The 25,819-nt window shown below is 37.6% G+C and overlaps 1 protein-coding gene across 9 annotated transcripts in view; it reads right to left on the bottom strand.

The window, feature by feature from the left end:
• LOC149794318 (uncharacterized) overlaps positions 1 to 12,872 on the bottom strand; it is a 37,079-nt gene extending 24,207 nt beyond the window's left edge. For 4 of the 9 annotated variants that reach the window (XR_016423001.1, XR_016423003.1, XR_016423002.1 and 1 more), the window contains exons 1-4: positions 6,970 to 12,872; positions 5,318 to 5,392; positions 4,241 to 4,330; positions 183 to 340 (exon numbers count right to left, since the gene is read on the bottom strand). The gene's annotated coding sequence lies outside the window, so the exon portion shown is untranslated. The other 5 variants (XR_016422997.1, XR_016422999.1, XR_016422996.1 and 2 more) reach the window with 4 other exon arrangements.
• Between the last annotated feature and the right edge of the window lie 12,947 nt (positions 12,873 to 25,819).

Here is a 25,819-nt window from a genome sequence, read left to right on the forward strand (position 1 = left end):
GAATGTGTGAACATTTCTCAAATAACAGTACTCCACATCATCCATTTAAACCATCCTTGTAGTTTGGTCTCAAAGTTATGAAAATCAATATTTTAATCAAATGAAAAATATATAAATAAATAAATAAATAAATAAATAAATAAATGCAAAAAACATTACAGATATGTATAAGAATGACATACCAGGTTTATTTGACTCTTCTAGGTTCACCATCCTTGTAGTCTGGTTAAAAAATTCAGAATGCATTATTATGCATATTCTGAAATGAGGGCTGTCAATCCAAGCTAAGCCTATCATTTTCAATGTGTCAAATTTGGACACAATTGATTTGATCCCTAAGCTGCAAGGATAAGAAAGACTGAATGTGCACCATGTAACAAGAATAGGGAATTTTTTAAAAACAATCAGTGAGAAGTGAGAAAATCTGTCCAGGTACAGTAAGTAAATATTAAAGATTGATTAAGAAGTACACAATAGGTAAATGGTAGAATTCAGCATCTTAAAAGAAACTATTAATAGTAGGGAGTACATCTATTAATAAAGAGAAATTTCTTTAGGTAATGGCATAATTCACTATTGTTTCGTATGTATAAATTACTAGAGTTGTTAAATTATTGATTTATCATATTCAGATATTTAAGTTTGTTCAAAAGCCTTCTGTGTATCTATGTTATAATAAGTAATTTTGTTTACTTTAATGTTTTAATTCAGAGAGAAAAGGCTGATTCTCTCTCTCTCTCTCTCTCTCTCTCTCTCTCTCTATATATATATATATATATATATATATATATATATATGTGTGTGTGTGTGTGTGTGTGTGTGTGTGTGTGTGTGTGTATATAAATATGTGTATATATTAGAGAAAAGAAATACACCTGAAATGAAATTTTACAACTAACAGTTACAAACTAAATAGATGAAGGAATATGAATATTTTATACCTATGTTCTATTTATGCCGTGTTTTTATCTTGTGGATTGTTTTAGTTTTAAACCATATTTTTTGAAACAATTTGTCAAATGCAATTACAAACATGAATTGGGGGGATTCGGTAGAATGCATAAGCTTATTAGCACTGTCTCCCCCATAAAGAAAGAAAATACATGTACATCAAGGATCTCAATGATGGTAGAAACGGTTACCCAGAAAATATGCATACATATAAATCATAACAATCAATAAAAACTAATTAAGTGCAATTCAATGGTTGTGAGTCTAGTCAATTATATCTTTTAGGCATTCTAATTCAAGTTTGCAGTTAGAAATATTTGTATGTTGTTTTTTGCAGTTAACATTGGGTTGCCAAATAATATTGTTTCAATCATAAGAGTGAAAGGGAATGTGTATAGGATTTGGTCTCAAAAATATTGAGTATTTGGAACAACTGAGAAAAAAGTGTTTTGCTTTTTCAATTTTACTGCAGGAGCAATACTTATTATTAGATACATGATTCATATATAAATCATAATTTAAAATAATACATCTAAATATGATTTGTTTTTTGTTTTAATCTTTATAATACATGTGATAATGTTAGCCATGAAAGTATGACATATGCTGAAATCACATTAGAATGTATTAAATTAAATGTTGTTGTTGTTGTTGTGAGGTTTAACGCCATTTTTCAGCACACGATAGGCTATACATGGCGGCCAGTATTAATGGTGGAGGAAGAACCCGGGAAAAACCCCAGAAAGAACCACCGACCCACGAGAAGCTACTGGCAAGCTTTCTCACATACCCACATTGGCTGAATTTTAGACTCGAACCGCCGCAGACAGAGGTGAGATGGCAGTGATCCGTAACGAAGAGTGCTTTAGACCACATTAAATTAAATGTTTTAGTTATATAAAGTTATGGAATTCATGTTAAAACCCAGGCTTTAATCAATTAGGCCACCGGAGCAGTCACATTATAGTGCATTATAATGAAATACATCATACAGAGCCCCCTCTTTATAATGCTTTCCATAGGAGCCATTACAACACATTCTAATGAGACAGCCTTCTAAAGAAATACATTCTTTATACTGTATACAAATTTGCAACAATATAATAAAATGGGATCCATACTTACTTATAACGAAGTTTTACAAAGAAGGGCATTAGAGGGAGTGAGTGTTATAACAATGCACAATTGTTTATGATCAAAATTATGGACAAAATATTGGCTCTATATAATTACTTTGTAATGAGATGGAGAATTATGGAGACATCCTAGCCACAAAGTAAGAGTACATACAGGCAGTAATCAGCACTTTCTTATAATTATGTCAACAGATAAGCCAAAAATCAAAACCTTTGTAAATCTGAACATCTGTGATGGACTACTTACTAACTCCATGTTAAATGGGACTTGAGTGATGGACTATAAAGACTGGCAAGAATGAAGATTATCGTAAATACTTTATCCATGTCACCCATGTAAGCCTAAATTGTGTACTTTAAATGTATTAGCCAAAGTTAGGATCAGAGTGTTTGCCCACCTGTTGTACCAATGACACTGAAATAAATTAGAGAGTGCAATGGTTTTGACTGAACCTTTCTAAAACTGCTTATGAAGAAATTTCAAACTGAACCCACAGGATAACAGAGCAAATACTATGATTCCTTGCCAATCCCCTTTCCAAGAATTCCTGATGATCCTTTTGAAAACAATACATCTAAAAATGTTTACTTTATGAACTTTAATATAATTTTCATTAAATATTTTATTTTATATGTTTTTGATATTTTTTACACAATCTTTATGCATTTAAGTTTATCATGCAAGCTACCATTTGTTTGGTTTCAGTTCTGCTATACCTGTGAATTGAAGAAAGTTTCTTGCTAGTGATATATTTTGTATTCAAAATATGAAATACAATAATGGGCATTGAAAATCACCCAATTTTTACTAGCTGAAAATATTTCTACCATCAGAATGCTGCTAGTTCTGATAAAAGTCGGTTATTAACACTGCTTTGATGTGTCATTAATAGTTATCATTCAATCAATCAATAAGGTAATAGACAAAAGTCAGTCATCCTTAAATCCAGATGAAAGTTGTTCAGGAATGTCAAAAATTGTCAATCAGCAACTTTTGGATTTATGTGAAAGTTTATGTAAAGGACTATGTTGAATAAGGGTCATTTTCTGCCCCCTCTACAAATGTCCTTATGTTGTGTATAATGTACATATGAGGTGGTTAATATTTATTTATGATATTTAGTCCTTTACAATTATTTTCAAGCAGCAATCTCAATGTACAAAAGGACTTTTTACAGATGTAATAAAACTAAAACCTAAAATGAAAATAAAACGTCTTTCATTGCATCAAAAACTTTGTGTAAATTACTTGTTGGAAATTAACTGTCATCAACCTCTACTATAGTACTTAGGTGATGTGTGTGTGTGTATGATTTAGTTTTTTTATGTAGCTTTAACAATTTGTCAGTCATATGACTATGATGTCTGCAGTGTGACAGCTTATAGTGATGTCTAGCACTGAGCCAGATGCTAATACAATTTTTATAAGTCATTGGTATGACTTGGCTGGGGTTCAGACACATGACCTCCTGTATCCAGTGCAGACTATCTAACCACTAAGCCACTGGCTTGGTAATGAGATGTGAAAAATTTACACTTTTTTCTGGACTTAAAGTGAATGGAAATAGTGAAAGCATGATTAAATGAGGCACAGTCAGAGTGATGTAAACAAAACCAGAAGATGTAGCCATTAAAACAGAAGATGTAGCCATTAAACAAGAAGATGTAGCCATTAAAACAAATGATCTTACTTTGTATCTGCTTATGAAGCAGTGTGTGTGTGTGTGTGATTTGGATTATTAACATAGCTTTAGCAATTTTTCAGTCATATCACAGTGTGGCAGTTTATAGTGATGTCTAGCACTGAGGCATCATGCCACAGACATGTAGCATGATGTCCCACCCAGTCACATTATCCTGACACCAGACTGACCAGTCCTAACACTAACCACTTAATGCTGAGCGCCAAGTGAGGCAACTGTTAGTACCATTTTTATCAAGCAGATTGTGCTACCTATTTATATATATATAATGATGCATTGTGCTAAGGCAGATATGGGTCTGTGTAGTTTGCAGCTGGATCCCACTTGTATACGAGCATATAATGTAATCTTAACCATTTGTGTACAAACCATAACCTTCTAAATTTCACTGATAGAGAACATAGCATGCATATTGCCCATAACATACAGGTTACTAGTACTATACATTACCTGTATTATAGAGGTATATCCTCAACCCAGGTGTTCTCAGTACTGCACATGCCGATTGCCTCCATGCTTTCATCAAGATTTACATTCTGCCTGAATAACATAACAAAATGCAAATCACCTTTTTCACCGACTATATACCAGTAGTTAAATGGGGTCTAGGGATTGTTTTTGAGAAAAAAAAAAAAACTCTCAAAATGGCTTTAAAAAAATCTTGCTTTGATTTATACAGAGAAAAAGAACTAAATCCATTGTATTAGTTAAAAAGTTGTATCAAGATAAAAGAAATTCCCTGGCACACAATGCCTGGAAAGCTGAACTGTCCCTAAGCAAATCAACCACATTTCTAAAGTGTTGTCTTCTCAAAACCAGATGCACTCCACAACATTCTAACTGACAGAAGTTCATACCTTATTAATTTAAAATTTAAATTTATTTAAAGCTAACATGTATCATAAAAATAAATATAACATTCTCTGCATCACAATATTGCAAGACAATCCGAGATCCAAAAATGGCTGGAAGAAATGAATATTCTCCAAAATGTTTTCTTACTTGCATATACTAAAACAAAATGTTTTATCAAGGTTTGATATTCTAGGAAAAAGAAAGTTGGAATTGGTTGGCGCTTTCAGCACTTTTGTTTTTTTTGGCTATATGTATCATGCCAAGGAAATGGGAGCTAACTTACTGTGATTGGCTAAACTCAGTGGTTGCAATTTAATGAGTTTACCAGAGTTAGGTCCCTTTTGTCATGAAAATATTGTCAGCAAGTGCACACCAAGGCAGCTGACCCATGCATGATCATTGTATCACACGTTCAGTGCTATCATGGTCTTTAAATCTACACAACTAAGATGTATAATCCAAAACCACCAAGATACAGATACATATTCCAAACAAGTAGTGTGTGTGATACATCTGGAGCATCAGTGAGATCTGACTAATAAGTTGCAGACCATGTAGAATATGTACTGAAGCAATGATGCCTGCCAAGTTTGTTCAATATCCAAGGTAGATTAAGTATAGGTTAAAAAACTACTAGTTCCCTGAGACTTTGGTGGTAAAAAAATTTAGTACCTTGAAGTTCATGTTATGTTCAAGCTGCTGCTCCATTGTGGCACAGGAATCCGATGTTCTATTCTTAAAGTGGGCCTAGAATAAAAATAATTCAATAAATACCAGTTGGTTTTGGATATTTATCTGGGTAAATTTGAATTCTGACGTGAGATTAATCACAGTCAGATGCATGTGATTTGCAGTCACAACATGTAAAACATGTGGTATCCTGTAAGGGCAGCCATTTGCAATATTTAATAGCTGAACCCATTTCATGTATGTGATGTGATGTGATTTGGATTTTTAATGTAGCTTTTTAAAAAATTCAGTCATACTGCTACAATGTCTGCAATGTGGCACTTTATAGTTATGTCATGCATGTAGCATCATGTCCCAGGCTGGCCAGTCCTAACACTAATCTCTTAATGCTGAATGCCAAGCGAGAGCGAGGCAGCTGTTAGTACCATTTTTGTAATTCTTTGGTTTGACTCAGCCAGGGATTGAACCCATGACCTCCCACATCTGAGGTGGATGCTCTAACCACTAGGCCAGTGGAGCAGTCATGTAATCTAGTCCTGCCCATTAATATGCTTGATCATTATGCATGGTCATAAAAAGTAAAAACATCTTGATGTCTAGCAACATGGCTAGTTATACCCTTCAATACATCTTAAAGTTTTTAGAAAAACTTAATTTTACACTTTTTTTGTGATTTTATAAACCAAACAGTTTGCATTTCTTTCTTATGTGGTTCTTTGTTTTAATTGTTCATTTTTTATCAAGTCAATTTTACTAGCCATGGCCAACAGGACTAGCGTACATGATCATAACTGAAATGATCAATACATTCAGATATGTAACTGAGTATCTTACAATCAAAAAGTCTTTTGATTTCAAAACACTACCTAAAAAAAGGCAATGTATGTGTGTGATTTGTGTGTGTGTGATTTGGATTTTTAATGTAGCTTTTAACAATTTTTCAGTCATATCGCTATGATGTCTGCAGTGTGGCAGTTTATAGTGATGTCTAGCACTGGGGCATCATGCCACAGACATGTGGCATGATGTCCCACCCAATCACAATATCCTGACACCGGGCTGACCAGTTCTAACACTAACCTCTTAATGCTGAGCATCAAGCGAGGTAGCTGTTGGTACCATTTTTGTAAGCCTTTCGTATGACTCGGCCGGGGATCAAACCCACGACCTCCCGCATCTGAGGTGGACACTGTAACCACTAAGCCACAAGTCAAAGTATAATAAATCAATTATCCTGTGAGAAATGGATCTCAAGATGTCTGAGAAATTTCCTCATACTGTCAGATATCACAGATATATGAACAGACATACCAATCCAAATGTAATTAGTATCAACTGTGCTGTATCAGTGTATGCCACGGAGATCATCTGTCCAATCATGGTATACAGGATGGTCATGGCAGCTGATGTGCAGACAGCAGTGGTGAGATTCATATTGATGATGACACTTAAACTGGTTACTGTTGAAAGAAAACTTGAAATGTGCCTACATGATACAAATCTAATGTTCGAGTTAATATTTTCAAAGGATAACAGTAGAACTAAATAATTGTCAACTAATGTGTTATCAAAATAAACCAGTAAAATTACTTCCAAACTTGTCAGAAAGTCCAAAAGTTGTCTAGGGCACTTGCCTTTACATCCCACTCGCATCTCCCCCGTTGTGGGTTTGATTCTTGACACAAGTTGATGGTTCTTCATGGTGTCTTCCTACTTTCTCCACCAAATATACTGGCTGCCATGTCTATCATCTGCTTCTGCTAATAACCTGTGTTGGCTTGGAACAATGGGTGCATCTTAAAGCAGAAGCTCGTCATCTGAGAAACATGGTACACATTTACCTAAGTGACCAATGCAAGGGCAGGTAATCCTAATTGCCCAATATGCCATGTCAGCAAATAACAATCCCCATTATGCCCAACTGTATGCAACCACTTGCAGCATAGTTTATCCTGATGGTTTCAAGGGAAACTATTGGCCAACATATAACATGGACTCTATTTGAGCACATCAGGCCCACCCAATTAGCAAAAACCAGTCTTTAATATCTACATTTGTCCAACACAGGGCATCATAATGGTGACATGTAGCAAGCACTTGTAGTTATTGCTTTGTTAGCACAAATCACATCATTCAAACGTGACCCAATCCTAGAATGTTCATGTGAGAGACTGACAAAAAGCAGATTTACTGGTATAAAATCATTACAACAGTTATTTCCAAATTTCATGTAATTCATGTGGAAAATGTAGAGTGAGACTAGTTAATCATGTCACTCGACATGTTCTGTCAATGAAATATGTTGTGACATGTGGTTTAACATGTTAGATCATTTGATTTGATGTTTGATCATGTGATTTAATATATCTGATCATGCAATTTAACATATTTGATCGTAGGCTACTTATACTAACTGGTAACAGAAAGAAACATCAATAACAGTAACATATTCTCATTTAATAATTAACTTGCATGTTTAAAAAAAAATTTTTTTTTAAATTAGTCACAGACAGAAACAATATTTCAACTTCAAAAAGCAATTCCTGCATGGACACTGTGCAAAATTAAGTGAGAAATGATTTACCACCAATACAGTTTGTAATTCTTTTTCATATTTGTTGAAATAAATATCAAGCTTAATAAATAGAATTCAAAAGTTTTATAAGTACACAGATACACAAGAAAGCCACCTCAAATAAAAACATGCACGTACCTATTATTTTCACTAGAGATGTCAGGATGGGACATCACCAGAATTGAAAAGGAGCATTTCAGATTAAGTTCATCTCTAACATCCAACCTCTTGTATCACTGTGGTAATTAATTTTCAGCACATATTTTAATCATATGACATAAAATAACTTTTTCATTTTTGTACAAAAGTTAGAATTTGATGAGAATTAATATCATGGCAGCAAGTTTGAAGGCTGCATTTTCCCTTTAAATCTTATTCAAAGATCAAAGTACCAGTAGTGCTGGCAGTCAGAGATTTTCATTTAGTTTTACATTGAAATAAAAAGGTACAATTGCTCGAAAAACTGTCTTGTATAAAAAGGATTATTGTCTATATAAGACAATTTCATTCTGTTCCTTACCTGTATATGTAAGACAATTTCATCTTTTCCCTTACTTCCTGCAAATGATTCCAAAGAATAAGATTTGGCGGGGGAGAAAAGTTTCTTAATATTAGTTGTTGCGGGGTTTAATGCCAGTTTTCAGCACACAATAGGCTATGCATGGCGGCCAGTATGAATGGTGGAGGAAGAACCCTGAAAAACCCTGGAAAGAACCACCGACCCACGAGAAGCTACTGGCAAGTTTTCTCGCATACCCATGTCAGCCGAGCCAGAGACATGTATGATGATACTGATAGCACTCAAATGTCCTAAATATACACTTTAATGTCACTTTTATCTTGACACATTTTGGTGGTGGATTGAGTGACTGACCAGGAAAAAAGTGACTTTTGGCAAAATACTGTCTTCAACTAATTTCACATAAAGACACAATTGTAGTTTGACAAAGAAAACTACATTTTAAAGTTTGTTATTTGATTCTTAACAGGTCAGTTCATGCCCCCTGAACTTCAAACACAAGATGGCTGCTTTGAGCAGCAACCATTCTAGACTGTGCTGACAAGGAGGAAAAGAGTGCTCCTTGTTCCCACAGAATTATGGAGGTGGTAACCCCCAGCAAGACTGGCAACAACCAACTTATCTCCAACATGAACTACTGCAGCCACAACCCACCCACTTCCTACCATTACACAGCCCCAATAACATAACCGGACAGGGAAACATGGTGGAAAATGCTTGTCTCAAACTGAAGCTTTGGAATTCTCAGGTATATATCAAGTACTGATTGCCAACTCTTCAAAAATATGCAAACCACAAATCAAATTTCATGTCTCATACACTGGATGCTCAAAATATCCTGTAACATAAGAAAACACATTATTTTCAGGGCTCCCACAGATGATATCAAAAGAATGTGACCACAATAATAACACTAACCACTTTCTTATATGCCCTGCTCTATAAATGAGATATAAAATTATCCATGTCTGTACATCGCATCCTGCTCTATTTCATTGTGCCTGTTGCATGATTTGCATAAATGATTTCCAAACTGCTTTTGAAGGACAAACAGATTAAAATCATTCTTGATATTAGGCTTTACATTAAGAAGAGCTAGGTTAACCAGATAATGAAAAAAGAAATTCCTAAACATCTAATCAAAACAACCTTGAGATGGAAAGTGAAAACTTTAGAAAAGTGGAGAAGGAGGCTTTCCAACCTGGGATAGCAAGGAGAAAGATCAGAAAAGGGGCACTAGAAAGTAGAATGCCCAGTCTCTTAGAGAAAAACAAAAGTTTACATGCTCCAAGGAATGTTGGAAGAAAGCTCATCAGATGATGAGTTGGGAGAAGATAACACTCTGGATGACATGGAGAATCAGATGAAAGAAATGGTAACATTAATTCCCATGCCAGTCAAATGGAAAAAATTAAGCACCCCCACCCCTCAGATAAGGGAGTGCAGGACAAAAAAAATCTGATTCCTATAAGGAAAAGACCCTTGTAAGAGTAATCCCAAGGCAGAGGATTACACTATATGAATACTGTACAAGACAACAATTGAAACTGCCAAAGATAGAACAGAACACACAAAAGACCAATGAGCATGGACATGTACAGACAAAAAAGATGGAAAATGAGGGGAAAAGGAAACCAAATTATAAATGAAGACTTAGAGGACAATGATTGAGAGAAGGGGAATGGTGATGATGATGGCAAAATGGTTATAGATGACAATAGACATAGATGATGACAGTGATGGAGAAATGGACAATGAAATTGATTGAGATGATACAAAGAATGAAACAAACAATATTACAAGTGATGAGACAAAGGAGAATGACAATAAGGACACTGAACATGGAAATGACAGGACAGAGGGAAACCAACAGCATACACTTTAGGTCAATACGAGTTTTGGTTTAGTAAATGAAATATCTTGGTATTTCGAATAATAATCAATTAAAACAATATCATGGGGAGGGGTTGAACCTCAGATTGATGACTAAATATAAATGGAGAAAAAGTAGATCTTGCGAAGGAAAATTTAAGAATATAATAAATATACAAGAGATAAATGACAAAAAAGAGGACATAACAAAATATATGGAAGAACAATTGAATGCCATTGTAATAAGTAATGAAAATATGATGTACATGTAGGTGTAGCAAGCATAATCAAACTGAAAAATAAATACCAATATGGAAAACTTGACACTGGGGATTTTTTAAGCAGAGGATTTTTCACTTGAAAATATTTGGATGGCTATAATAAATGTACATGTACCATACAAATCCAAACTTTTAAGGTAGAACTATGAACAAACTGAAAATATTATAAATTATTCTATGAAGGAACTTACTTTGGTAGGGATTTTAATTGGACAGAAGTAGAGGACCATCAGATAAGGATAAATTACTCAGGGAGACTAATATAAAATTTATAACTAGAAATATACTTTTAGATATTCATAGGATAAATAATATTTTGAATTGTAATATTATAAATTATTATAATATAAATAATATTTTATAACATGATATAAATAATATTTTTAATTAAAATTTACTTTTAGGTATGGTAATGAAGGAAGTAGGATTGATAGAATGTATGCTGTTGACTGGGAATAGTAAGTTGGATATACAATTTTGGATCATTAAGCAATTGATGTATACATAAAAACCAAGTGTGAAACTAAATGGGGAAATGGATTTTGGAAATTAATCAAATATATGGGGAAGGGGAATATAAGAAAATGATGGAGGATATTTTAGGTACATTTTTAAATGAAGAACAATATGATGTAATAGATCAATGGGAGGGACCAAAACAAACCATTAAGACAGTGATGAAAACCTATTGTAGAGTACGAAGAAAAAAGCAGTTAATTAGGAAAAATATTTGAATGGATATAGACAGATTACATATTAAATGTGATAGAAATGTAGAAATGACAGATATGCAAAATTCAGAAATCAATTAGATTAAATTAAAAGTGAGGAAATGTGAAGATCTAGACAAGGGTCTTTAGGGGACTTTAAAGGAGAGGGAAATAAAAGGGGCTGAAAAAACTTTAAAGAACTCTGGATAAATGATATTACTAACACGGATAAGGCTGACATTTTAGAACAGATATAGATATATTATGGATAGCTATTTACATCACAAAGCATACCAGATAAACAATGTGAATGTTATTTAGGGAGTGGGATTTTAATCAAATTAATAGTAGGCGTGTGTGAAGAGAGAATTAAAGGTAAGGAAATTGAAGATGCTACAGTTTTAGATGGATTAACTTCCTAGTTTTATACAACTTGGTTAAATACTATTACCTATATTGGAATTACTTTACAAAAACATAAAATTACAAGTGCAAATGCGCATGAGGGAGGGGTTAATAACTTGAATATATAAGGGAAAGGGGGAACCAACATACCTTTAAGCTGGAGCCGATTTCATTCTTAAATACAGATAAAATATTAAGCCATATTTTGGCAGGAAGATTGAAAATTGCATGCAATATTAATAAATATGAAACAGAGCTGTGAGAAAAAAGGAAAAGACATCGAAAATAATATTTTAACTATACAATCTATTAAAGGGAAATAAATGGGCATTAACACTTTTTGACCAATAAAAGTCATTTGATAGATTGGAATTTATGCAGGAAAGACTGTATAAAAATTTGGTTTCAGACAAATTTATAAATTGGATAGGAATCTTATTCAGGAATATTTCTTCAAAAGTACAGGTAAATGGAGCTTTAATGTGAACTTTTGACTGCTAGATCAGTCAGGCAGGAATGTCCACTGTCAGTGCTATTATAAGTAATAGTGATTGAAGTACTTTGTAAAAATATAAAAGAGATGATAAAGTGTGTTAAGATACCCAACTTGAAAGAAGAGAAAGATGTTGCAGCACGCAGTTGACTACTCTAACTCAGAACTGAACATAATAAAAACAAATTCAACAACATAAAGCATCATGATCTAGGAACCTTAAGGGACCCATTATAAAACCCAGATTTAACTGATAAGGAAACTGGTGAAGAAACCACCCTGCATTACCTGCTCACTTGATTAACAGAGTAAAAAGCATTGGGAAAGGTTTTGGGAAGAATGCAAAAGATAGGAAACTACAAAAAGATATAAGAGACAGTGGAAAGAAATATACAGAGTTGAAATTTAATGTCATTAGACAATGGAAAAAGTGCTGACCACTAAGATCTAAATACATGTATATGGTAATATAAATTACATTTTAAAGATAAATGATTTTGAAAATGAGCGACTAGAAAAACTAAACCAAAACAATTAATATTCATTGTATGGAAAGGAAAGCTACAATACTTACCAAGAGAATACCTGTACAAAAGCAAAAAAAGAGGGGTGAATCAATCTCCCCTCATTAAACTTCAGAACAAATTGCTAATATTATTAATAGAATAAAAAACTGAAGTGTAAAACCAAAGTTTGCATGGAAAGCATTACCAGTAGGTATATATATATATATATATATATATATATATATATATATATATATATATATATATATATATACTGGTTTGGTTTTATGTTAAAATACAAAACCTTCTATTTATAGAAATAGCTTAACAAAAGCAATAGATTGTCCTAGGAAGTTACTGAATGCTATTTTTTATTATAGGGATAAACAAAATGGATGATTCCAAAAGATAAAGATATATATGACCTGATTAGTCAAGACTTTGTTGTTAACTACAGTTTTCAAAGTTCAAAAAAGGAATAGAGATGTGAATTGGAAATTAGCTTGGAATATTTGGGCTTCTATAAAATCAACAAAAAATCAAGTCATCTTATTAAAATATCTGCACGACATGTGGCTAACTGGTGAGGTGGCCATGCATTGATGCATTTTAAGAATTATGCCAAAATGTCCATTGTGTAAAAGGGACGATTTAGAAAAGAAAAAACGTGATTTTATGCTGTGAAAAGATAATAGAAGGAAAAGGGATTCTTTATAACAGAAAATCCTGGAAGGGAGAATTTATTGTGAGAAAACACTTATATAATGATAAAATAACAAATAAGGTTATGTGTGTGTGTGTATGACTTGGATTTTTAATGTAGCTTTACAAATTTGTCAGTCATATTGCTACAATGTCTGCAGTCTGGCATTTCATAGTGATGCCTAACATTGGGGCAACATGCCATAGCATATGTCCCACCCAATCACGCTGTCCTGACACCAGGCCAACCAGTCCTGACATTATCCTCTTAATTGCTGAGCACCATGTGAGGGAGCTGTTAATAACATTTTTATAAGTCTTTGGTATGACTCAGACGGAGTTTGAACCCATGACCTCCTGCATCTGGGGCAGATGCTCTAACCACTAGACCAGTGGAGTGGTGCGAATAAGGTAATAGACTTTATTATAACCGTTATGGTGAAATGTGGTCAAGTGACCACTGTTGAATGCAGAGTGAGGATTGAAAGTGTAGTCTTATAAATTATAAAAAGGTATTTTTCCTTAAGTAAAACAAAAATGTGACATACCTTTATGGGTATGTCCCTTCATGAGGATACCTGAAAAGGAACCTAACATCACGTTTTATGGATGGAAAATTAAGAAACAAAATATTAATGTACATTGTCATACTTAGCTTTTCTTCCAGTGGTCACCGCTACATGTATACATCTGGATTTATATATGCAGTCAAACCCGGTTATCTCGATTACGTCGGGGGTGTAAAAAAATCGTCGACATAACCGGGTCCCGAGATATCCGGGTTCATAAAAACCGGTAATTTTAAAAATGTCCTTGAGCATTACTCCTGTCTCTTGCTGGTGTTTACTGGAATCCCCTCCCACTGCATGTTACAATAAAATAAACAAAACGCTTAATTGATAATAAAATGAAATGAACTAACCTGGTGTTGTTATCATTTATTCCTTTTTTATCATCATAAGTAATTTATTAAAGAAAAAATATATCTATGAACTCCTTATATCACATGTAGCGTATGCATCCATTACTGTAGTGTGCATCACTTATGTCAGATAACACACGACGCATTTTTATAATTGATGTGAATATTGAAAAACAAATCATGTTTGGTTGTACTCAGAGGTTTGAATATGTTATCAGATTGAAAAATGGATCAAAGAAAATCACAAACGAGAGAGTGAGAGAGAAACATCCACCGATTGCTTTCTTTTTTTGGGGGGGGGGGGGGGGCACCAGCCAGATGCCCCCCCTTTCCTAATTACATAAATTGTTTGTGTGTTTTGGTATTCCCCCAGATGTGTTGTAGTGTTTTATTCCATCTTTTTTGGAAAGTGAATTTAGGAATTCGGGTATTTGTTCGGTCCTTAGTGTGTCTATAGAGGGGTTTATCCGAGAGTGATTTAGATTATCCTCTCGGTTTAACTTCCTCTTTTCGTTTTCTCAGTGACCTTGCTAGGGTCTCCTACGTCCCATGTATGCTATATGTTTGTGCTATTTGTTATGTATGTTATAATATCTTTCTGTTGGGATAGCTGTTAATCAAATTCTTGTAGTGTATAAGTTTTCCTACTATATTCCGTGTTTAAATACCACGGAAGATCTTGTTTGTACTTTTTGAATTTGGAAGAAAGGTGATTTCCCCTTAATTTTGAATCTTAATGATTCTTATGTATATGCTGTATCACCTTTCTTAATAAGATTAGACTGAGCTCCAGGGAGGGTTCACATTTTTTTTTATTTATTATGCTTCTCCCCCATGGAGCGGTCTATCTTGTAGTTATAATTGTATCTAAATATGTTTCAAAATAATATTTGAGAAATAGGTGAAAAAAAAAAAAAAAAAAAAAATTTTTTTAAAGGGTGTTAGTGATAGAGTAGAAGGAATTTAATCTTTAAAATTTATTTTCCAAGAGGGGTTCTGTTCCAGATTCTGCCATGGGCCTGTTCACTTCGCGTAGCGCCATGTGACATAGCCCCATGGCCTCATCATCTGTACTTTCCCTCTTGAAATCTAATCTAATCTAATCTATTTTAAAATTTAATAGGTCCACATATTTTAATTGTGTTTACTATAAAGCTAGAAATTTTGTATAACGTTTCTTTATTAAAATCGCCGTCTAAGTATAGTAGACTCTGCGGCTTAAAAGAGCTATTTTTATTTATTTCATTTATTATTATTGTTCTTTCATTTAATGTTTCTCTACAATGTAGAATAATATGTCTTTTGCTATAAGACCCTATTTTGCACAGCGGACAATTTGGCGGTACTCTGACCATACGCCGTCTCGCTGCCACCTCTCCTGTCAACCACGCATCATGCATGTATTTGAAGGCGAGGCTTTGTACTTTCAGGGACCCTAATCTAGACCAGTGCCCCCATGCTTTCTTCCAGTTCACATATAAGTTTTCTTTTTCTGCTTTAGGTATTATATTTTTGGTCAAGTCATTTCTAATCCAATCGTATGAAAGTTTTTCGTCTAAGTCCCAAAATTCTTTTTTATCTCTATACTTCATTAATAAATCTTTTATACTTCTATATTTTCTTGGTGAGTAGTGAAGGGGGGCACTTTAGCGACAATGGAAATTAGCATTACAAGACCCCTTGGGGCACTTTAGCGACAAGGGAAATTTAACATGGAGAAAAATCGTGGGGCACTTTACCGACAAGGGGAATTAACATGGCGATAAATCGTGGGGCACTTTACCGACAAGGGGAATTAACATGGCGATAAATCGTGGGGTACTTTACCGACAAGGGGAATTTAACATGGGAATAGAGTTTGGGCTTGTTTAGGGACAAGGGGATGGGAACATGGGATTTTTTTCTTTTTTTTTTTAAAAAAAAATTTTTTTTTAAAAAAGGGTAGGCAATTCAAAGACTATCTCTTTTCGAGATATATGGCTGGCCCTGAAAAGGGCCTTTGGGTTTTCTTCTTCTTCTGCTTCTAATTTCTTCTTTTCCTCCACCAACTTATTATTTTCTCACCTACACTCTTTTTCTTCTTTTTTTTCTCCTCCTCTTCTTTCTTCTCTTCCTCCTCTTCTTCTTTCTTCCTCTTCTCATTTTCTTCTTCTTTTTCAATTTTTTCATTCCATGCTCTCATCCTTGTCCTTTCCTCTTCATCCTCCTTCTCCTCCTTTATTTCCTTCATCACACCACTTATCATATCCTTTGCTTTTCTTAAATTATTAATTTCCATTTTTACTCTATGCGGACTATAAGAATAGTGATCTTCAACTAGTCGTACGAGCATTTGTTCTATCATTCCCAAATTGTCAAGGACGTCTTGCAATGATTGAAATTTATCCAGGTGGTTTGAAGCCATCTTCTATGAAGAATGGTTTGAACGACGAATACTGTGGGTTCTTATACTTAAAGCGCGTACGTGAAGGAAAACATCCCCCTAAAAACATAAAATGGATCTTACCTAGATCATGACCCAACAACGCGCGAACGTGAAGGAAAACATCCCCCTACTTTTTCATTTCATATAATATAACCCAAACTATACTCTCCACATACGCTAAGAAACCCATAATCTACTATTCACACAAACATACCTGAGCTCTTACAAACACTCAAACACACAAACACATACCCTCACATCTTTTAAAAAGAGTTAGTGTTTATATTCACACTACTCTACCTACACACATTGGCAAATCGATCGTTATTTCTTTTCTAGAGTATTGGGTAGCCCTGAAAAGGGCTGTTTTGTTTGAAACTTCATGGACACCTGGTTAATGGTGGCACCTTCCAGGCCTGGCACCACATACGCATCTTATCCCCCAGTTACTTTTTACCTTTTGGGGGGAGAGAGCAGAGGCAGGATATGTCGCTTCAGAATCCCAATTTTCGCTCTCTGGGATTCTGAAATTTTTTCTTCTCTCCTTTTCCTCCTCCTCTTCTTTGTATCTTCTCTCCTCCTCTTTGTATCTTCTTTCCTCTTCTTCTTCTTTATATCTTCTCTCCTCCTCTTCTTTGTTTCTTCTTTCCTCCTCTCTTATCCTTCCCTCCTCGACAATGGCTTCCGCGGCCAGTTCATTTAATATGCGCCTGGCATATTCCAGATGCACATGAAGCTCCAACAGTTTCTCAAGTCTCGTGTTCATTTTTTGGTGTTGATCAATCAACAAGGGTAGCTGGACTGCCGAACGACTTTCAATTTATACTGAAAGCGCGGACGTGAAGGAAAACATCCCCTAATAACATAAAATTCATCTTACCTAGATCATGAACCAAAAAAAAAACAACAACGCGCGGACCTAAAAGAAACACTTACTCACTTTTTATGCTACCCATCACTATTGTAAAATTTTTTTATAAATCACTTCAATAGACTATCCACATACTCAAAGCAATCCAATCTAATCCCAAATATACACCTCAAACACTAAGATAAGATATCATTTTAATCTACTATCCACACCAACTTACTTTTAGCTCTTACTAACACTAACACACAAACACACAAACACATACCCTCACATTTTTCTAAGAGAGAGTTAGTGTTTATTTTCACACTACTCTACTTACACACATTGGCAAATTAATAGTTATTTCTTTTCTAGAGTATTGGGTAGCCCTGAAAAGGGCTGTTTTTTTGTTTTGCTATGGCATTCTTTTTTAGTTTCTAAGAATGCGATGTCCTCTGAGGATAGACTTTCTGGCGATAGGTCTGCTTCTTCGGAAAGAGAAGAAGAACTCTTTGGTGTCGATACGGCAATCGACAAAGCCTCTGTCAGCTTCAGGTTGCTGCTGCTGTTGTTGTTGTTGTTGCTGTTGTTGCTGCTGTTGCTGCTGTCTCTGAAGTCTGTACTTCTCTGTCCATTCTTCTTTTTCCCTGTTCACTTCTTCTCTGAAGAGCTCTTCTATTAGGTCTTCAGTGATTTTTAACATTCTCACATTCTCTATTTCTTCTGGCTTCGGTATCAGACTGTGTCTGACCCTATGCAAATTCACGTAGGCTTCGTTGAGCTTAGCTAGTTTGGAGCACATCTTCGTAGGAGGATGAGTCGACAATGGATGGTTAGACTGGGAACAACCTGGTTCTTAAAGTCAAAGCGCGGACGTGAAGGAAAACATCCCCCACACGGTTTTCGAGTCGCAACGTTCAGTGAGTGTCATGAGAGGGATAGTAAGAAATGAAAGAGCATCAATCCAACATTCTTCTAGCTAAACAAAAGACAAAGACATTTTTTCAAAACACAACATTTTTTATTCAAAAATCACTTAACACTAAACAACAACATTTCTAACAATAATCCAACACTATAACATCAAACAATTTTCTTCAAATCACAAACATTTTTTCTCAATAGACAATCTACTTTGAACAAGGCTGACAACGTTGTGAATGAAATTGTGATTTCCACTGTTGGAAATCATTAGGCCATTGATGGACACTACGTTTCCTAGCTTGAGACAAAAGATAAGCATAATCGTCACAAAACCATCGATCTACTTTCACATCGTTTCTAGCAGAAGAACGAGGATCGAAATGAGTCACTAAATGTTCTAAGGAATAGCCTAGGCTTCGATGATGCAGAAAATACACACAGTACTGTCCACACACCAAGGAATCTGTGCCTTGTAATTTCACATTATTGAATCGAGTGGTTTGAGCATTTCTTCTCATAAAGTCAATGATATCGTCTTCCAAAGGGGGCAATCCATACGAATCGAAATATTCCACACATCCTTCTTGAGGAAAGTAGACGGCTACCCAGTGGGTTCCTGGGAGATGACTGTCGTCCGTGTTGATCACGTAAGCTTGATGGTCTTTAGGTTTGCGATGAGGGAGTTCATCTTTAGCACAGACGACAGGATTCCAAGAAGCCGTATACGAACTGTGGTTCAAAAGGTAATAAAGTTCCCAGGTATCCATTGTTTTGTGTTTTTTTCTTCTTCACAGGTAATAATAAGTCGTCAATTCGATCCTGACTTTTTGCTTGAAAATGTCTGACGAATAAACGGTTATTCGTTCTGTTTCCTCACTCTGATTCAGGAGAGCTTCGATACGATGGATCTCTTGAGTGGTTAATGCTGGACAAGAATGTTCACGCAAGTCTTTATACCACTGGTGCAACACGTCTTTGTTCGAGATGAGACTCCAAGCTTCGTCCAGATACTCGTCCAATTTTTCTTCTTGACTTAACATTAGGCATTTATCGTGTTGAATTTGACTGGGATGATCGTTTTGACATCCATAACAATTTTTCTTGATCAATTCCGTCATTTTGTCGACCAAGTGTTTGGCAAAACAGGAGACTAAATGGGCTTCTTGTTCTGGCCATCTCGATTTCATCATGATCACTTCTTCTTTTTCCACGGTCTCCTTACATTCCATCTCCATAGCTTCTCCACTAGGTAAAGAGGGATAACAGTCTTCCATGGCTTCTAGTAATCTAGGATGACTTCTCTTAAACTGTTGATTTCTATCGTATTATCAAATTCTGCATACAGGATGACGTTCACTGTGTTCCCTGCTTCCAGTGCACTCGCAAACTGAATTTCCACTCGAATCTGGCCAGATTTTATAGGGTGGAAATGTCCCTCGTCGCTGCCTTGGTCTGGAGTGAAATCGAAAGCCCACAAAGCATAGCCTCCGTCATAATCGTCGTACGTAATGCCGTGACTGGTGTTGGTTCCTAACTGACCGGTGGCTTCGTACAGGGACAAGTACGATCTCAAGTAATTCTTCTGGGCAAAGTTAGGCTCGAAAGGTCGGGTACACAAGGTCTTGCCATCGCGACTGACTTCGATCTTGGACACATTGTAATGCTTAAACTCAAAAGGATTTTCGTTGTGGACTCCGTTGAAGGCTGTATTCTTGACGATACCAACAATCAAACGCTTGGGTAACTGTCCTTGGAACAGATGATCTTCGATCATGGATCGCTGTCCAGCAGGAATGGTGAACGTTTTCACTTCTACGCGTCGTATGGGATACTTGGCAGTTGTTCTGCTTAACGTTTGACTGATATCGTTTCCCACTTTAGGTAACACTTCTACGCGACGCACGTAGAGCTTGGCTTCTTGGATAACAGTTTTGTATTCATTGGCATGGGTCATCAAATGGAAAGCGGCACTGCTACGATTCAGTCTCAGGCGGATATCCACACCGTTCAGCAAATACTTTTCTTGTAACCACATGTCCAAATGCAAACGATCCATCAGTTCTAAACTTCGCCCTTGCAGAATTTTAGTTCTACGTGTGTTAAACCCCACATTGTGAAGATTGTCATCTGCTGTCAGGGCTGTATCGCTAAACGTGTTCTCACCTGCCGTGTCAGGTTTCCATACCACGCAAGCATCCAGATGAGTGTTCTTGGCTTCTTTTCCGTACGTCAAGAGATTTTCCAAGTAGGCGCGATACGGGTAAGTATCCATGCTGCTACTGACCAGTTTGTTATTCAAGTACAAGTCCACTTCGCTGAACAAGGAATGCATGAAATTGTTGACGGGCGCTACCCTATCATTGGCTCCAGGATTGGTGTTGTCAGTTTTGATCACTTTGACTTTCAAATACAGGTAACTGCTATTCAGATCGATGTAATCTTCGGGCTGTCCTTTGATTTCAAACTCGATGGGAGCGGAATCGGTCAATGAGGAGACCGGGTGAAATTCCACCCACTGGGATTCTTGCATCGTCATCATGGTGGGGGGCATGGCAAACATATCCAGTTCCGTCTTGGAACAAGCACAAGACTCTCGGTGCATCATTTTTTTGTTCTTCCTCAATAATCGAAAACGTCTAAGTCTCGAACGGTTCTTCTTTTCTTGGCCTTTCTCGCTTGAAGTCTGGTGAAAGGGTGTTTTCTGCGTCGTCTCTTTCTGCCTTGTCCTTGCTGAATGCCTGATTCGGTAGCGTGCAGGGCATTTATAGGTGTGTCTCGTCGGCCTAAAATGTCTTTACCCGTTTGCAGCAAGACATTTTTGCCTGCCCTCATGAAGGCTTCTTTAGGGTTTTGTTTGTCGATGATGACATTTTGGAGAAATTCTTTGCCTTGTGTCAGTGCCGCATCTTTCAAGGCGTGCAATCCTCGTGTTACCATCGGTTTCAACACCGGGGCCACCGAACGAAAGGCCGATTTTAACATGTCTCCTAAACCGTGTCCTCGCTGTCGAGCCACCCCTTGGTACACTGGATACATGACTTACGAGTCGTGAGAGAACCGTTTTCGAAAATGGAGTTTCACCGTGACTTTTCCTTTGGTGAATGGAATATTTTGTCCCAAATCTCCTTTTATAGTAATGTTGACCGTGTCCAAATACGACTTGCTGACCGGCAAATAGTGAGGATGGACAAATTCGCGGTGAACGTGATAAGTGTTTCCACCTTCCTCGTCAGCGTTTGTGGCAGAATCCACTTTGAAAGGAATGACACGCAGTAACGGCACGGAGGTGTGTCCCACCACGTTGTATTCCACCACATCGGAATACACAAAGATCAAATTCAGTCCTTGGTTCAGTTCTACCGGGAAACGAAAATACCTCGCAAAAATATCGTTGTCGGAAATGACTGGCAATTCGTTTTTCTTCATCATGACCATTCTCATCTCCGTGTCACCGCCCAATATGTCAAACAATTCAGGACAAAATAAGAAAGACATGAATTTTTTGGACCCCTCAGAAAATTTCATCAGAAAGCGACGAGCTATTTTGTGGTATTCCAGGGTGACACTTTTTTGGACATTACTCAAAGCTTTATGGAACACGCCATTAAACCTGGAGGCTATGGCGCTGACCAAATGATGACCACTGAAATAATAGCCTGGGAGAATGAACAAGTTGTAGGTGGTCGTTTTAGTTTTGTCATCATAGGTTTTATTGGTAGATGTGCCAATCTTATCCAACTCCTCTTGCAATTGTTTGTCATGAACTTCCACCTTAAACCAATTTTGCTGGGCAGTGATATTGTGGACTTGGGTCGGGTGAATCATTTCTACTAAAGCCACTTCCCAATGGGCTTCGTGATCTAACTGGATGGCTTGAGGTAATTTGGCCGTGTAACAGCACAACGTGTTGTGGGGAAACACCTCCATGGAACTGTCACTGGGTAAGGTTAAGTAAAATTGGTTTTGGTGACTCATAATTCCAGAGTTCTGTGGCTGTCCGAGGGGATATTACTGGATGTCAGAGGCGTGTCTCCGCCCAAAATGGGGTTCTGGTTGTGGTTGTTGGAGTGGTGACTGGCACTGACACTGGCACTGGACACAACGTTCCCGTTTGAGGAGAATTTCAGGGAGGGATTGGGAAGCAGGTAACCGATGCAACTGCTCAATAAAATGGTCCACAATTGTTTGTCTCCTTGTTGCAAACTCAAATTGGCGATGGCTGCCCCGATGACACAATACACCACGAAGATTTGGCAGAAAAAGACGATTTGCGTTTTAGGCACACGTTCTCCACACCACACCCACAAGGGTTGTTTTTGTAAATCTTGCACAGAAGAACTAGGGGAAGAAGGACTGGTCGACGTAGCTGCGTCTGATGTGTGAAAGGGCATGATGGTCACTTCTTCTTTTTATAGTCGATGACTTGCGAAGCGTCGATCCAAGAATCGAAACTGGGTGGATATCCTTTCCAACGTACTTTGACTTCTTTGACACGTCGTTTGCCCACTTTACGGGTTCTGCGTTCGAGAATGCTTTCGATGTCGTACACGTCGTCTTCTTTTTTGGTGACACGTTGTAACTCGGGCAAATAAAACGTTCCTTTGAGTACTTCTCCGTTCATGTCTTCCAATTTATAGACGGCAGGATGACGGCCATGTACTCGTCCAGTGACGCGAAACAGTTCGGTCGTCCAGTTAGGTAAGTAACCTTTGTCGAAAGTGCGTTTGGTTTTGCCAATGCGCACCCAATCTCCTACGGTCAACTCTCCACTTTTCTTGGGGACAGCCCTCGTCGGGGACGTACCGAACAGGCGCTCGAACACCAGCACTTCGTTGTCGGGAGTCACGTCTTGCGGGGCACGTCCGATGCTTCGATGGTAAGATTGGTTGTACGCTTGCACCAGGTGCGGTAAGATGTCGATGTACTTCAGAGTGTGGTGATGCGTAAAATATTTCCACATGCGTTCATTCAAAGTGCGTTGAAAACGTTCCACGATGCTGGCTTTGGTTTCGGGATTCTCGGTGGTAAAAAAATGAATGTCACGTTTCTTTAATTCTTTTTGGAAAGCTTGGTTCAGAAATTCGGTGCCTTTGTCCGTTTGCCATCGAAGAGGGTGACGACCGCTTTGTTTCAACACCCGTTGCAGGGCTCGCACTAACTCGCTGCTCGATTTGGAAGTCAAGGGCACGACCCAGGCAAATTTGGAAAAGACGTCGATGACACAGAACAAATATTTGTAGCCACGATTGTAGCTGGCCAAATGAGAGACATCGGCTAAATCGGCTTGCCATTGATGATCGATGCCTTCCACTCGGGTGCGACTTCTGGCAAACTTGCGTCGAATGGGTTTGTGTAAAGTGTAGGTAGCTTGTTCTTGTAACCATCGTTGCACTTGAGGTAAACGGAGACTTTTCAGTCGAGTTTTGGCAGCACGATACAATTTTTGAACTCCTGCGTAACCTGCAGGATGCGAGGGATCGTAGTAAATGCTGGCTAAGAGTTTTTCCATTTTTGTGTTAATAAGTCACCCACTCTTCGGTGATGCTACTTTGGGTGGGTCGAAAGGGTGGTTTGGAAACAGATTTACGTGTCCGATGGGCTACGGGAGTAGAAGTCGAAGGTAGTGGTGGAGGTGGCAATGGAATGGCTTTGGTTTTCTTTTCTTTTTTCGCTTCTGGTTTCCCTTCTTTCTTTTTCACTTCTGTCGAAGGAGGCGTGGACATCATCTTTTTAACCCAAGCTTTCATTTCTTCTCGTTGGGGTGTGGGGGACGGGGTCAATAAGGATGCTGCAATCTTACTCGAAATGGGAGCTGCTGACGGTGTTTGAAACACTTCGCGCGTCTCTTCTTCCTCAGGTCTTTGTGGGGTAGCATCTCTGGTGACGGTTGGGGATGACAGTAGTGGTGGTGGTAATGATGATGATGGTGCTGGACTTTTCATTAAGGTCTTAAAATCTTTCAGAGTGGGTAGAGCTGTTTCGTCTAAAGCTTTCTGGTGAAAGAGTTGCAGTCGTTGCAAGAGTTGACCGTACTTTTGCGATTTTTCTGTTTCGGACAAATCTTGGCGATCCATCAAGGATTGCAATTCGTGTTGTAACTGGGACATCTCGCTCAAATTGGGATTGGGAGGTAAATGCGGGGTGCGTTGTTCTTGCCACCGATGGTATTCCATCCATCGTTTGTAAGGCACTAAAGCTAGTTTTCGTCCTTCCATGGGGTTGTCAGGGGTGAATTCTGAGATCTTGGGACTTCCGAAGGCCTTTTTATCTTGCTCCCACCAGTCCTCCCAACATGGTTCCCAAGACTCCTTTCAGTATGGGGCCTAACAAGAGAGGTAAAATGCCTCCACGTTGGACCAACATCTTCTTTTTCTGACGAATGGGAACTTTCTTTTGAACCATTTTCCGAAGAACGTGACGATGTTTGCCTAAGCATTGTTTTTGGTGTTTGGACAAAGGGATCGTGCCTTTCAAAACGTTCAAACAACATTCGCACACGGTATCGATGACCTCTTTGGAGGCCGTTTGAATGAGTTTTTTTCGTAGGGGTGGAGAAGCTTTGGACAGGACAGATAACATGTCCCCATGTTTGGCTAAACGTGGTGGCACTCCTTTCCTTTTCTTTCCTTGGGGTTTTCTGGAGGGTGACATCTTTGAGTCTTTAGGAGCACCTAAAAACACTGATACCCTACTCGGTCACAGGCCTTTTTTATACTGGAACGCGTCGCCACTGATTGTCTTTACGGCGTATCAGTTTGAGGACAGGCATGACACGTCGTGCAGGGGTACGCAACGGACTAAATCGAGCCAGTTCTTGCTTGGACAAATCCAGTAAACTTTGTAACATGCCCGATCTTTCATGGACTTTGATTTTGGGAGAAGGTACTTTGTGAGCAGCAGCCACTGCCGCTAAATGGGAAGGTCCTGCCACTGGGGAAGTTCTTTTGGGGGTCATCAACGGAGAAGTTCTTGGTGTAATCAACGTCTCCAAGTACTCTTCAGTTCCTGGTGACATCAACGGAGAAGTGGACAAACGTGAGGCTGCCGGAGACGCTGTGGCAGGTCGTGGTTTGCGAGTGTAAGGTTGCGTCCTGGCCGAAGTGCCTCTCTTGCGACTAGTTTTCTTCTTCTGTGGACTTTTCTTTTTCTGGGGACTTTTTCTCTGTTTCTTTTTCTGGGGACTTCTTTTCTTTTTCCGGGGTGGTGGTGTCTGGTCAGAGGAGGGTCCTGCCACTGGAGAAGTTATTCTTCTTGGGGACTTGGTCTTTTTCTTTTTCTTCTTGGGGCTTCGTTGAACTT

The sequence above is a fragment of the Sinohyriopsis cumingii genome, chromosome 8 (genome assembly GCF_028554795.1).
Source record: "Sinohyriopsis cumingii isolate HCF-2022 chromosome 8, ASM2855479v2, whole genome shotgun sequence".
Classification (NCBI taxonomy): domain Eukaryota; kingdom Metazoa; phylum Mollusca; class Bivalvia; order Unionida; family Unionidae; genus Sinohyriopsis; species Sinohyriopsis cumingii.